This window comes from Bos mutus, chromosome 12 (assembly GCF_027580195.1).
Source record: "Bos mutus isolate GX-2022 chromosome 12, NWIPB_WYAK_1.1, whole genome shotgun sequence".
NCBI lineage: Eukaryota > Metazoa > Chordata > Mammalia > Artiodactyla > Bovidae > Bos > Bos mutus.
The window spans coordinates 18,366,968-18,379,080 of NC_091628.1; the positions used below are offsets into that span (position 1 = coordinate 18,366,968).

At 40.2% G+C, this 12,113-nt stretch overlaps 1 protein-coding gene across 2 annotated transcripts in view; it reads left to right on the plus strand.

Moving 5' to 3' along the window:
• The first annotated feature begins 8,905 nt into the window (after positions 1 to 8,905).
• Positions 8,906 to 12,113, plus strand: part of CYSLTR2 (cysteinyl leukotriene receptor 2) — a 33,653-nt gene continuing 30,445 nt past the window's right edge. Inside the window, exon 1 of one of the 2 annotated variants that reach the window (XM_070380314.1) lies at positions 8,906 to 9,217. The gene's annotated coding sequence lies outside the window, so the exon portion shown is untranslated. The remainder of the gene's footprint in view (positions 9,218 to 12,113) is intronic. The other variant, XM_005904526.3, reaches the window with a different exon arrangement.

Genomic DNA, 12,113 nt, shown 5'->3' on the forward strand with positions numbered 1-12,113 from the left:
GCAGTCAAATATTCCCACGGGCTGTGTGCGCTTTTCCCTGGATGCATTGGAGCATACATCTTGTGTACCTCTGTGGCCTAGGGCGGCCAAGAGTGGCTGTTTGCAGGGGCAGTGAAACAGACATGAAGGCTGGAGTGTCCACAGGCCTAACTGTGGTCTTGGCAATCTTGTCAAAAAATGATTGTTTCTCAGCTCTCTAAGCTGCACCAGTAAGCAATATATCTGTCTTTATGCTAACCCTAAACATTTTTTTTATTATTGTAGTTTTGTAGTAAGTTTTGAAATCAGGAAATGTTTGACCTCCAACTTTTTTCTCCTTTTTAAACATTGTTTTGGCTCTTTAGGGGTCCCTTTAAATTCTCCATTTTGAACATTCAGGAATAGCTGAAGCAAAGCCAATGAATCCCTGAAGTAGTAATTAGTAAAAGTTTATTGTGCACATATTGAAAAGATACTACAGACTGGGAGGATTCAAATCAAAACCTGGAATGAGGCCCAAAAGTATATTGTTATAAAGTAGCTTCTATAGGGAGAAAGTAGTAACTGCTCATTCTTCACGGTGATTGGTTCATTTTTCACAGTGATTGGTTAAAATATTAGAATTTTCAGTAATTGACTCATACCAGTCTTGGGAAATAGTTCAAGTTTTACTTATGATTTCCAGAGGCATAAGCAAGAAATGGCCCTAGCAGTGTTAGTCTTGCCAGTAAATGAAATTAAGCTTTATATAACTAAACTGGTTTTGTTTTTCAAGGCTGGTCTCCATTTATTTTTTATTTTAATTGTTGTTTAGTCACTAAATCGTGTCCAGCTCTTGGCAATCCCATGGACTGCAGCACACCAGGCTTCCCTGTCCTTCACCATCTCCCAAAGTTTGCTCAAACTCATGTCCATTGAGTTGGTGATGCCATCCAACCATCTCAGCCTCTGTTGTCCCCTTCTCCTCCTGCCCTCAATCTTTCCCAGCATCAGGGCCTTTTCCAGTGAGTCTGCTCTTCACATCAGGTGGCCAAAGTATTGGAACTTCAACTTAAGCATCAGTCTTCCAATTTATATTCAGGGTTGAGTTCCTTTAGGATCGACTGATTTGATTTCCTTGTTATCCAAAGGATTCTCAAGAGTCTTCTTCTGCACACAGTCAAAAGCTTCAATTCTCCCATGCTTAGCCTTTTTTATGGTCCTTTTCGTCATTCTTTCAGCAGGCTGAGAGTATCACCAACTGATATAGCATTACTCTCATTTACCTACTGTTGGCGGATAGTCGGGCCAAAGAATAGCATATTCGCTGTGTCCATTAGTTGAATCATAAGGCCAAAGGGCCATGTGGTCATCATCTTCATTATTTATGAGGTTATTGTTGATTTCACCCGGTTGTCTGATTGTGATGGATACCACTTTGCATGAGAGCGGCTCTGACAGGCTTTAAAAATCCTCAAGAGAATGCAATGTCCTCAGGAAGTTAATATGATAACCACAAGGAAACTAATAGCCAAGGATTGGAAAGTTTCCTGAAGCAGAGATTCCCCAGGAGACAAGATTTAAGCAATTAAATAATTCAAATGGGTTATAATCAGATGCAAGTTTTACCTCTAAGTCTATTTACAATTTTTTGGATAACATGTAATTGGGTTTAAATTTTTAAACTTATTTGCATGGACTCAGCATGAGGTAATAGCAAACACATATCCTCATATTCTCATGGTTGCAAGATGAACATGAGGATGTTGTAATTCAAGAGATGGTATTGAAGGTGGGTTTCCACTAAGATTAAGCTTCTATAGGATGTAAGCTGGGCTTCCCCACTGGCCCAGCAGTAAAGAATCCACGTACAATGAGGGAGACTTGCAGGAGATGTGGGTTCAATCCCTGGGTCGGAAAAATCCCCTGGAGAAGGAGCTATTGCAGCCTACTCCAATAGTCTTGCCTGGAGAATCCCATGGACAGTGGAGCCTGGCAGGCTACAGTCCATGAGGCCACAAAGAGTTGGACACGACTAAAGGGACTGAGCATACAGCACAGAGTGTGAGCAACCAGGTAATTTAATGAGAGTAGTTTCCATGGAAACAAAAGAAAAATAAAGGTTAATATAAAATTATAAATTCCATTTCTGAGCAAATTATAAATTCAGTTTCTGAGTTTGGAGAGCAGCCAGTTGGGAAAATTTCCAGATGTTGAGTTTGCCCTTCTTCAGGTGGAAGGCGGGCAAGCAGCAGCAATAGGTTTCCCTGGTTTGCAGTGTGAATATCTTGGGTGATTTTTCTAAGTGATCACATAGCAACAGGAACAAAATGGACCACACATGAGCTGTTGTGATGATTCCTCTGAAGTTTATTTTAACTTGTCCAGCTTTGGCTTGCATGACTTTGGGAAAAATGACAGTTTTTGTTTACAAGTCAAAATGGGAAAAAATCAGAAATGTTTATTTGGGAAGTTCTAGCCAAATATTGGAGAAGGAAATGGCAGCCCACTCCAGTACTATTGCCTGGAGAATCCCAGGGATGGGGGAGCCTGGTTGGTTTCCATCTATGGGATCGCACAGAGTCGGACACGACTGAAGCGCTTAGCAGTGGCAGCAGCAGCCAAATATTGGAGGAAACTAGAAGAATTCAGTTTTCATTCCGGTGAATAGGTAGAAAACAAAACCTTAAAGATGACAGCACTAGAATCTGATATCCAAAAAGGTATATTAATAAAATACAATTTTTTCTCTATATAATCTTTCGCTCTTTTTTAAATCACAGCTGATTACAGTAAGATGAATTTGTTTGCAAATTAAGCTTAGTTTCAATTAACTTGGCCTGATTATTCATATAAGTGCAGCACGAATAGTGATTGACTATATTATTTTAAATCTCTGCTATAACTTTAGTCAGGAATTGCAGCTTGAACTTTCGAAAGACTCTCAAAATAAATAAATAAAAGCAAAGATGGGGAAAAAAAAAACCTCTCAAAGCTAAGAAGTCAAGCAAGTCACAATTGTCCAATTGTGCCCTGGCTCAATGATAAAGAATTTGCTTGCCTATTCAGGAGACTTGTGTTCGATACCCAATCCATGAAGATATCCTGGAGAAGGACATGGCAACCCACTCCAGTATTCTTTTTTTTTTTTTTTATTTTTTTATTTTTAAACTTTACAATATTGTATTAGTTTTGCCAAATATCGAAATGTATTCTTGCCTGGGAAGTCCCATGGACAGAGCAGCCTGGCAGGCTACAGTCCTGCTGCTGCTGCTAAGTCGCCTCAGTTGTGTCTGACTCTGTGCGACCCCGTAGACGGCAGCCCACCAGGCTCCCCCGTCCCTGGGATTCTCCAGGCAAGAACACTGGAGTGGGTTGCCATTTCCTTCTCCAATGCATGAAAGTGAAAAGTGAAAAGTGAAAGTGCAGTCTGTCAGTCGTGTCCGGCTCTTAGCGACCCCATGGACTGCAGCCCACCAGGCTCCTCCATCCATGGGATTTTCCAGGCCAGAGTACTGGAGTGGGGTACCACTGCCTTCTCCAGGCTACAGTCCATGGGGTTGCAAAAGGGCTGGACATGACCAACAGTAAGATTAGATTTCTATTGAGCATAGACAAATACAAACATTGTCATGAAAAATAAAAATCTTTAATAAAAAATTCAAAATTCTGGAAGGATCAGGTAAGGAGAAAAATGCAAGTGTGCTAACTTTTGTTGCAAAGATACCCTTTACCAAATTGTCATAAGTTATTGATAGATTACTTTAAAGAGAGGAGAAAAGGGAGTACTCTGAGTCCCAGAAGTAAAACATAAAAGAAGCAGCAGTGTTTTATATGAAGTCATAAAAATTATAGTCATCCTCATCAGTTCATTTAGTAGCCTGTAATTAATTCTGGCTTGGAGAATCCCAGGGATAGGGGAGCCTGGTGGGCTGCTGTCTCTGGGGTCGCACAGAGTCGGACACGACTGAAGCGACTTAGCAGCAGCAGCAGCAGCAATTAATTATTATTTATCTTGATCTGTTATTAGCAGTTTTATAAATTCATCAGTTTTCCATCAGAGTTTTAGAAATTCTTACTTTGTTTATTATTATGATCTTCAAGTTATCAGAAAACCTCATTCTAAAGTACTTATCAGGGTCTTCTCTGTGAATTTCTTCAAGGATATTTTGCAATATCTTTGAAGCAATTTTGCAAGAACACTTTTGCAAAAGCATCAGGGTAAAGCAATAACCATCGAGAAATGACAAAAGACTAAAAAACAGCCATGATTATAGATCGAGTGAAAGGCCACAAACAGACACACACAAAAAATAGCAATTGACAAATAAATTTAGTTATTTCTGTGACATACATTTAAACATTATGACTGATAACATTATGTCGACCAAAAAAAAGATGTACAACTTGAGAGTTGTGAGTTAAGTTTTATTTGGGGCAAAATGAGGACTGCAGCCCAGGAGGCAGCATCTCAGAAAGCTGCTCCAAAGCTGCAGTGGGGGAAGGTCAATATATAAGGTTTTGGTGAAGTGCATTCAATACGATGAAGCACTCATTTTACAAAAGGGTTTTTGTTAGTCATGAGGATCTGGTGTCACCATGAAGGGATTTAGTGCTTCTCTAGCTATGAGGAGATGCAAGGATTGAGACCATAAAATCTGTTCCTAAAAACATCCAACTATCTAAAGTCCTGTCCCACCAGATTCCCTGGAGCACAGAGTGCCTCACTCCACCCTGAACTCCCTCCGTGGGTGTTGCAGGTCAACAGCTATGGCAGCATGAGGTTCAATCTCCACAGCAGATGGCAAATGCCTCTGTTGTTCGGTCATTGGCAATTGGTAAGTGCCAATTTGTAGTTGACAATTATATCAGAATTTTAGGAATTTTCTATTTTTAATTTCTAGAACATGTTGTTTAGTTGCTCAGTCATGTCCAACTTTTTGTGACCCCACGGACTGCAGCATGCCAGGCTTCCCTCAGTTCAGTTCAGTCGCTCAGTCGTGTCCGACTCTTTGCGACCCCATGGATTGCAGCAGGCCAGGCCTCCCTGTCCATCACCAACTCCCAGAGTTTATGCAAACTCATGTCCATTGAGTTGGTGATGCCATCCAACTATCTCATTCTCTGTCGTCCCCTTCTCCTCCGGCCTTCAATCTTTCTCAGCATCAGGGTCTTTTCAAATGAGTCAGTTCTTCACATCAGGTGGCCAAAGTACTGGAGTTTCAGCTTCAACATTAGTCCTTCCAATGACTATTCAGGACTGAATTCCTTTAGAATGGAAAGGTTGAATCTCCTAGAAGTCCAAGGGACTCTCAAGAGTCTTCTCTAACACCACAGTTCAAACCCATCAATTCTTTGGCGCTCAGCTTTCTTTATAGTCCAACTCTCACATCTATACATGACTACTGGGAAAACCATAGCCTTGACTAGACAGACCTTTGTTGGCAAAGTAATGTCTTTGCTTTTAAATATGCTATCTAGGTTGGTCATAGCTTTTCTTTCAAGGAGTAAAGGTCTTTTAATTTCATGGCTGCAGTCACCATCTGCAGTGATTTTGGAGCCCCCAAAAATAAAATCTGCCACTGTTTCCACTGTTTCCCCATCTATTTCCCATGAAGTGATGGACCAGATGCCATGATCTTCGTTTTCTGAATGTTGAGCTTTAAGCCAACTTTTTCACTCTCCACTTTCATTTTCATCAAGAAGCTCTTTAGTTCTTCTTCACTTTTTGCCATAGGGGTGGTGTCATCTGCATAGCTGAGGTTATTGATATTTCTTCCGGCAATCTTGATTCCAGCTTGTGCTTCTTCCAGCCCAGCGTTTCTCATGGTGTATTCTGCATATAAGTTAAATAAGCAGGATGACAATATACAGGCTTGACATACTCCTTTTTCTATTTGGATCCAGTCTGTTGTTCCATGACCTGCATATAGATTTCTCAAAAGGCAGGTCAGGTGGTCTGGTATTCCCATCTCTTTCAGAATTTTCCACAGTTTCTTGTGATCCCCACAGTAAAGGCTTTGGCATATCAATAAAGCAGAAATAGGTGTTTTTCTGGAATTCTCTTGCTTTTTCAATGATCCAGCAGATGTTGGCAATTTGATCTCTGATTTCTCTGCCTTTTCTAAACCCAGCTTGAACATCAGGAAGTTCATGGTTCACGTATTGCTGAAGCCTGGCTTGGAGAATTTTGAGTAGTACTTTGCCAGCATGTAAGATGAGTGCAATTGTGCGGTAGTTTGAGCATTCTTTGGCATTGCCTTTCTTTGGGATTGGAATGAAAACTGACCTTTTCCAGTCCTGTGGCCACTGCTGAGTTTTCCAAATTTGCTGGCATATTGAGTGCAGCACTTTCACAGCATCATCTTTCAGGATTTGAAAGAGCTCAACTGGAATTCCATCACCTCCACTAGCTTTGTTCATAGTGATGCTTCCTGAGGCCCACTTGACTTCACATTCCGGGATGTCTGGCTCTAGGTGACTGATCACGCCGTCATTTATCTGGGTCATGAAGATCTTTTTTGTATAGTTCTGTGTATTCTTGCCACCTCTTCTTAATATCTTCTGCTTCTGTTAGGTCCATACCATCTGTCCTTTATTGAGCCCATCTTTGCATGAAATGTTCCCTTGGTATCTCCAATTTTCTTGAAGAGATCTCTAGTCTTTCCCATTCTGTTGTTTTCCTCTATTTCTTTGCACTGATCACTGAGGAAGGCTTTCTTATCTCTCCTTGCTATTCTTTGGAACTCTGCATTCAAATGGGTATATGTTTCCTTTTCTCCTTTGCTTTTTGCTTCTCTTCTTTTCTCAGCTAGTTGTAAGGCTTCCTCAGACAACCATTTTGCTTTTTTGCATTTCTTTTTCTTGGGGATGATCTTGATCCCTGTCTCCTGTACAACATCATGAACCTCCATCCATTGCTCATCAGGCTTCCCTGTCCTTCACTATCTCCTGGAGTTTGCTCAAACTCATGTCCATTGCATCTATGATGCCATCCAGCCATCTCATCCTCTGTTGCCCCCTTCTCCTAGAACACATAGCATGTAACTATACAAATACAACATAAAGCTTAATATAACATATTAAAGAAACCTAATCAGTTTAACTTATCTCCTTTAAAAGACAAGATAAATCTTTTGTGATGTTCTAGGGGCCTTCTACAAAATCTCAACTTGCTTCCAGATCCAAAAGACTCCAGTTTACAATTTGCTTTTGGGAAGTTTGTCAAAACAATTTTACTCAGGTTAAGTTCATCTTGCAAAATAAATTAGCTTAATTAAAATTATTTTAGTTTAGCTTTAGTTGTGCAATCAGGTTTTGTTTGCTGTTGGAATTTTCAGGGAATTTTTTTCACAGCATGAATTTTAGGATGGATTTTTTCTGTTTCTCTAAAAAGCACCGTTGATAGGGATTGTGCTGAATCTGTAGATCAGTTTGGGGAGTATACTAATAATATGAAGCCTTCCAATTCATGAACATGGGATATCTTTCCACTTATTTATGTCTTTCATATTTTTCAGCCATGTTTTATTTTCAATGTACAAATCTTTAACCTCCTTGGTTAAGTTGATTCCTATGGGGATTTTCTGATGCTATTATAAATGAAATTTCCTTGTTGGATTGATCACTGTTAGTGCATAGGAATGCAATTGATTTTTGTGTATCCTGCCATTTTGCAAACTTTTTTTATTAGTTCTGTCAGGTCTCTGTGCATGTGCAGTCTTTAATATTTTCTGCGTGTAGGATTATATCATCTATGAACAGACATAATTTTACTTCCTTCTTTCCAATTTGGATGCCTTTTGCTGTGCTTAGTCACTCAGTCATGTCTGACTCTCTGCAACCCCATGGATTGTAGCCCTTCAGGATCCTCTGTCCATGGAGATTCTCCAGGCAAGAATACAGGTGTGGGTTTTATTTCTTGCCTAATGTTATTGCAGTATTAATGCTGAAGATATTAACGAAATGGGGAAAGTGAGAAATGGTTAGACTTAGAACATATATTGCAGGTAGAACAAATGGAATTGTTGGCTTGCGTGTTGGCTGTGGGAGAAAGAGGGAAGTTAAGGATGGCCTCTAGCTTTATGTGAGATCGGCTGGCTGAATCACTGTGGTGCCATTTCATTAGATTGGGTAAATGAGAGAGTGTGCATTTGAGTAGGGAAGAGAAAAGCTCTGTTTGGACACATTACATCCATGAATGTGGATAATACGGGCTTCCCAAGTGGCTCAGTGGTAAAGAATCTGCCTGCCAATTCAGGAGACACAAGAGATGCAGGTTCAATTCCTGGGTCAAGAAGATGCCCTGGAGGAGGAAATGGCAACCCACTGCAGTGTTCTTGCTGGGATAACCCCATGGACAGAGGACCTGGCAGGCCACACTTCTTGGGGTCGCAAGTCAAACATGACAGGGTGACTGAGCATGCATCCAGGCGGGTAATATAGATAAAAGCAGAATATGATGAGAAGAGATCAGAAGACAGACTGTTGTGTCTTCTGGTCTTGTAGTCGGTTTCTAAAAGCTCACATTTAGAAAAAGGAGAAAAGAAGGAGAACCAGAAAGAAGCAAAGAAGAAATAATCCAAGGAATAGAATAGGAACCAAGAGAGTCAGAGAAACAAGGAGGAGAAAGTTTCAAGAAATGGACAGTGGTTAACTGTGCAAAACAAATTGAGGAAGGAAGACGAGGACTAAAACAGGACCTTTAAGTGAGCAATCAGGATACCATGACAGCATTTTCACCAGAATGGATAATATCTCTGCCTAAGTACAAGTAAGTTGAAAAAGCAAGTGGGTGTTGGAATTGCCCTGAACAGCTTTGAAGCGCTATACTAATAAGGTGGTGTTGATTTTAGTGTCGTCATAGAAACAAAAAACATGTCAGAGAACTAAAGCCACTTAAAACTCCTGACTCCAGCCCATCACGTCCCCTTGACTTGTTTGTGAAAGATGCCAATAAAAACAATGAGAGGGGAGGAGCTAATACAGATTTCTTCCTTTAGCTGTGGTCCCTAAGTAGAAATCTTCACTCTTTATCTTGAGAAGGAAGCCAGCACCATCTCTGACACAAAAGTTCCTTACAGCACAAATGGCTGTCTGACCAGAGTTCCTTCTTCTCTTGCCATTGGCTGACATTGTGCATAAAATACACTTTGCTGTTTCACTTTTTTTTAAAACAAGCAAACTGAATTACTTGGAGGAGGAAGACAGCAGAGACAGAGGATACAGAGCCACGGCAGCTGAAAGAAAGAAAACTCAGGTGAGCATTTTCATCTTTGCCCTGTTAACTTGTTAAAAATTGTGCTTTGCTATGTTTCATAGGAAGAAGAATAATTTTTTAAAGTAAGTTTATTTTGTTCTACTATAAACTTTTTTTTACTACATGGAACTTTAAAAAATATTGGGAAAGTACAAAAAAAGTAGAAGGAAGCAAAAACCACCACTGAGATAGCTGCTATTGATATTTTGGGGGTTATTTCTTTCCATTTATTATGTGCGTCTACCTATGATTTTAGTTAATTTTCGTAGTCATGCTTGTACACAACAGATACGTTTATATTCCTTTTTTCCATTACAGCATACATTTTCCCACATTGCTGTAAATGCTTTATGATCATAATTTAAAATTGCTGCATAGTATTACATGGAGGAAATTTTCTGTACTTTGCCCAAGCATTCCCCTATATAGGGTCATATAGCATCTTTCCTTTTTTCATACAGTGGGTCATTTGATAACATAAGATATATTTTTTTTTCCTTTCAGAGTCTTGTTTTTTGAGGAGAGGAGGTTAAACTTGAGGATGTAGATTTCAGCTCTCAGTTTTACTGAGTTTAAGTTTTACTGAGAGGCACAGTGGGAGGGAAGGTGTGTATGAGACCGTGTGCTTAAAATCTGCTTGTGACCCTTTGGGGACCTCAGCCAGTGGTTCTCAACTCTGGCTGTACATTCCATCAGAATCATTCACTTCTGGGGAGATTAGAAACTTATCTTTAGAATAATTGAAAATTAACTTTGGTGAGGAGCCACTCATCTGTTGTTGTTGCTGTTGTTTTAACTTTTAAAAATTTCTCAGGTGGCTCTAGCGGGTGAGAAGCATAACAACAACCAACCTAGGTTATTTGTAATATTTCTCTCTCTCTGACCCATACCTGAAAGCAATACATTTTAAGGGAAAGGGGATGCACTATCAAGCAAGCTGTCTAAGTCTCCCTTTCAATACTGCCTTCACTGTCTATGAAATCCCTTCACATACAGTCGTTCATTTGATTCACGTGAGTGCTGGAGTGTGTAACTCTTACTTTAAAATAAGAAAGTACAGCCAAGAGGACACAGGATCTTTCCTAGGGTCGAACCAGAACTGGCCCAATCTGGTTCAGTTCAGGGCACATACATCTTGAGTAATGGTTATTGTAGAAAAACATTGTTCAAATTTTGTTATGTCTATATAATTGCATATTCTTTTAGCTCTTTACATGACATTGACATGTAATAGTTATTTACATGGCAATGATTATGATTTAGCAGGAAGAAAAAAGCAAGGTTACAAAATAGCATTAAAATATGGACTCATTTTTGTTTGAAAATATGTATATTTGAAGAAAAGTGAAAGGAAGTAAAGGCACAAACATTTGTATGTGTCTGGTTGGTGGTAAATCTTATAATTTAAGTTTATTTCAGCTGGTATTACTTTACTATTTTTTTTAACCACATTCATTGCTTGTGTAATAAAGATGTGAAGTAAATTGAATGGAATTGTTCTTGTCTTTCTGGTTGGCTCTTCTCCAGATGAAATGGTACCAGCTCATTTTACTTGGCCATAAAGAAGCCTTTCTTTTCATTCTTGATGAGTTTTGTTCATACTTGTCACAAATGTTCCTGTTGTTGTTAGCTAGCATGTTCTTATCATTGTTAGCTAGCATCACCTGGAAACTTACCAAGTGTCAGGCATTGAGTTAATTGTATCAGTTTTCCTCATCAATGCCCAATCTTCCCTCTGCGGATGAAGGTCTTGAAGCACAGGAGTAAGAGTGACCAAGAGGCAGAGCTGAGGCTCAAACCTAGTTCCCCTCTAACTCAAAACACATGTTTTCATTCGTGATGCCATCTTTCCTCCCTGACCTGAGGTCATCAAGGGTACCCCGCATCACGTACACATCACTCATTTGGGAAGAAAGTGATGTATTTTTTGTGGTGTACTCATTGCATTGGAAAAGCCCCTGATGCTAAGAAAGACTGAAGGCAAAAGGAGAAGAGGGCGACAGAGGATGAGATGGTTGGATGGCGTCACTGACTCAATGGACATGAGTTTGAGCAAACTCTGGGAGATAACGAAGAACAGGGAAGCCTGGCGTGCTGCAGTCCATGCAACGTGCACTCCGTGTTGCAAAGAGTTGGACCTGATTAGTGACTGAACAACATTGCTATACGTCAGGATCACCTTGGGCATTTGAGTATCTCATGTGTGCTCCAGACTCAGGGCTTCCTGCTTTCCTAGTTTGTGTTGCTCACCAGGCATCTGAGGCATGCTAATCCCCCAAGGCTAAATCTGGACAGTAGAAGCCTAACAAGTGATTGTGCAATGACCCAGTGAGCTCTGGTTTATACAGCAGCCAAGCTGGGCAATGTTGAGAAAGTCAAGAATTGGCCTAGGTTTTTCAGCTTTTCTGTGGAGCCTTATCAAATCCACAACAGAACCCACAGCACTGTATCTATGGTGTCCTCACGGAACTGCCCACTACTTCTTTGTGTTGGAATTACTTATGTGTGAGTCTCATTCCTTCTGCTGGATGAAGAATGGCTGAAGATGGAGTCTCTGCAGACAGCCCACTACACGGGCTCCATTAAGAATAAATGTTTTTATCGCTAAGTCGTGTCCGACTCTTTTGCAATGCCATAGACTGTAGCCCACATGGCTCCTCTGTTCTGTGGATTTCCCAGGCAAGAATACTGGAGTGAGTTGCCATTCCCTGCTCCAGAGGATCTTCCCAACCCAGGGATCGAACCTATATCTCCTGCGTTGGCAGGCAAATTCTTTATCACTGAGTCACCTGGGAAGCCCTAAGAATAAATGGGCAGGTGTAAATACATTAATTCATCAATGAATGTGAACTTCTGTTAACAGCTTCTTTTTATCTCTATTGAACCTATTAACCTC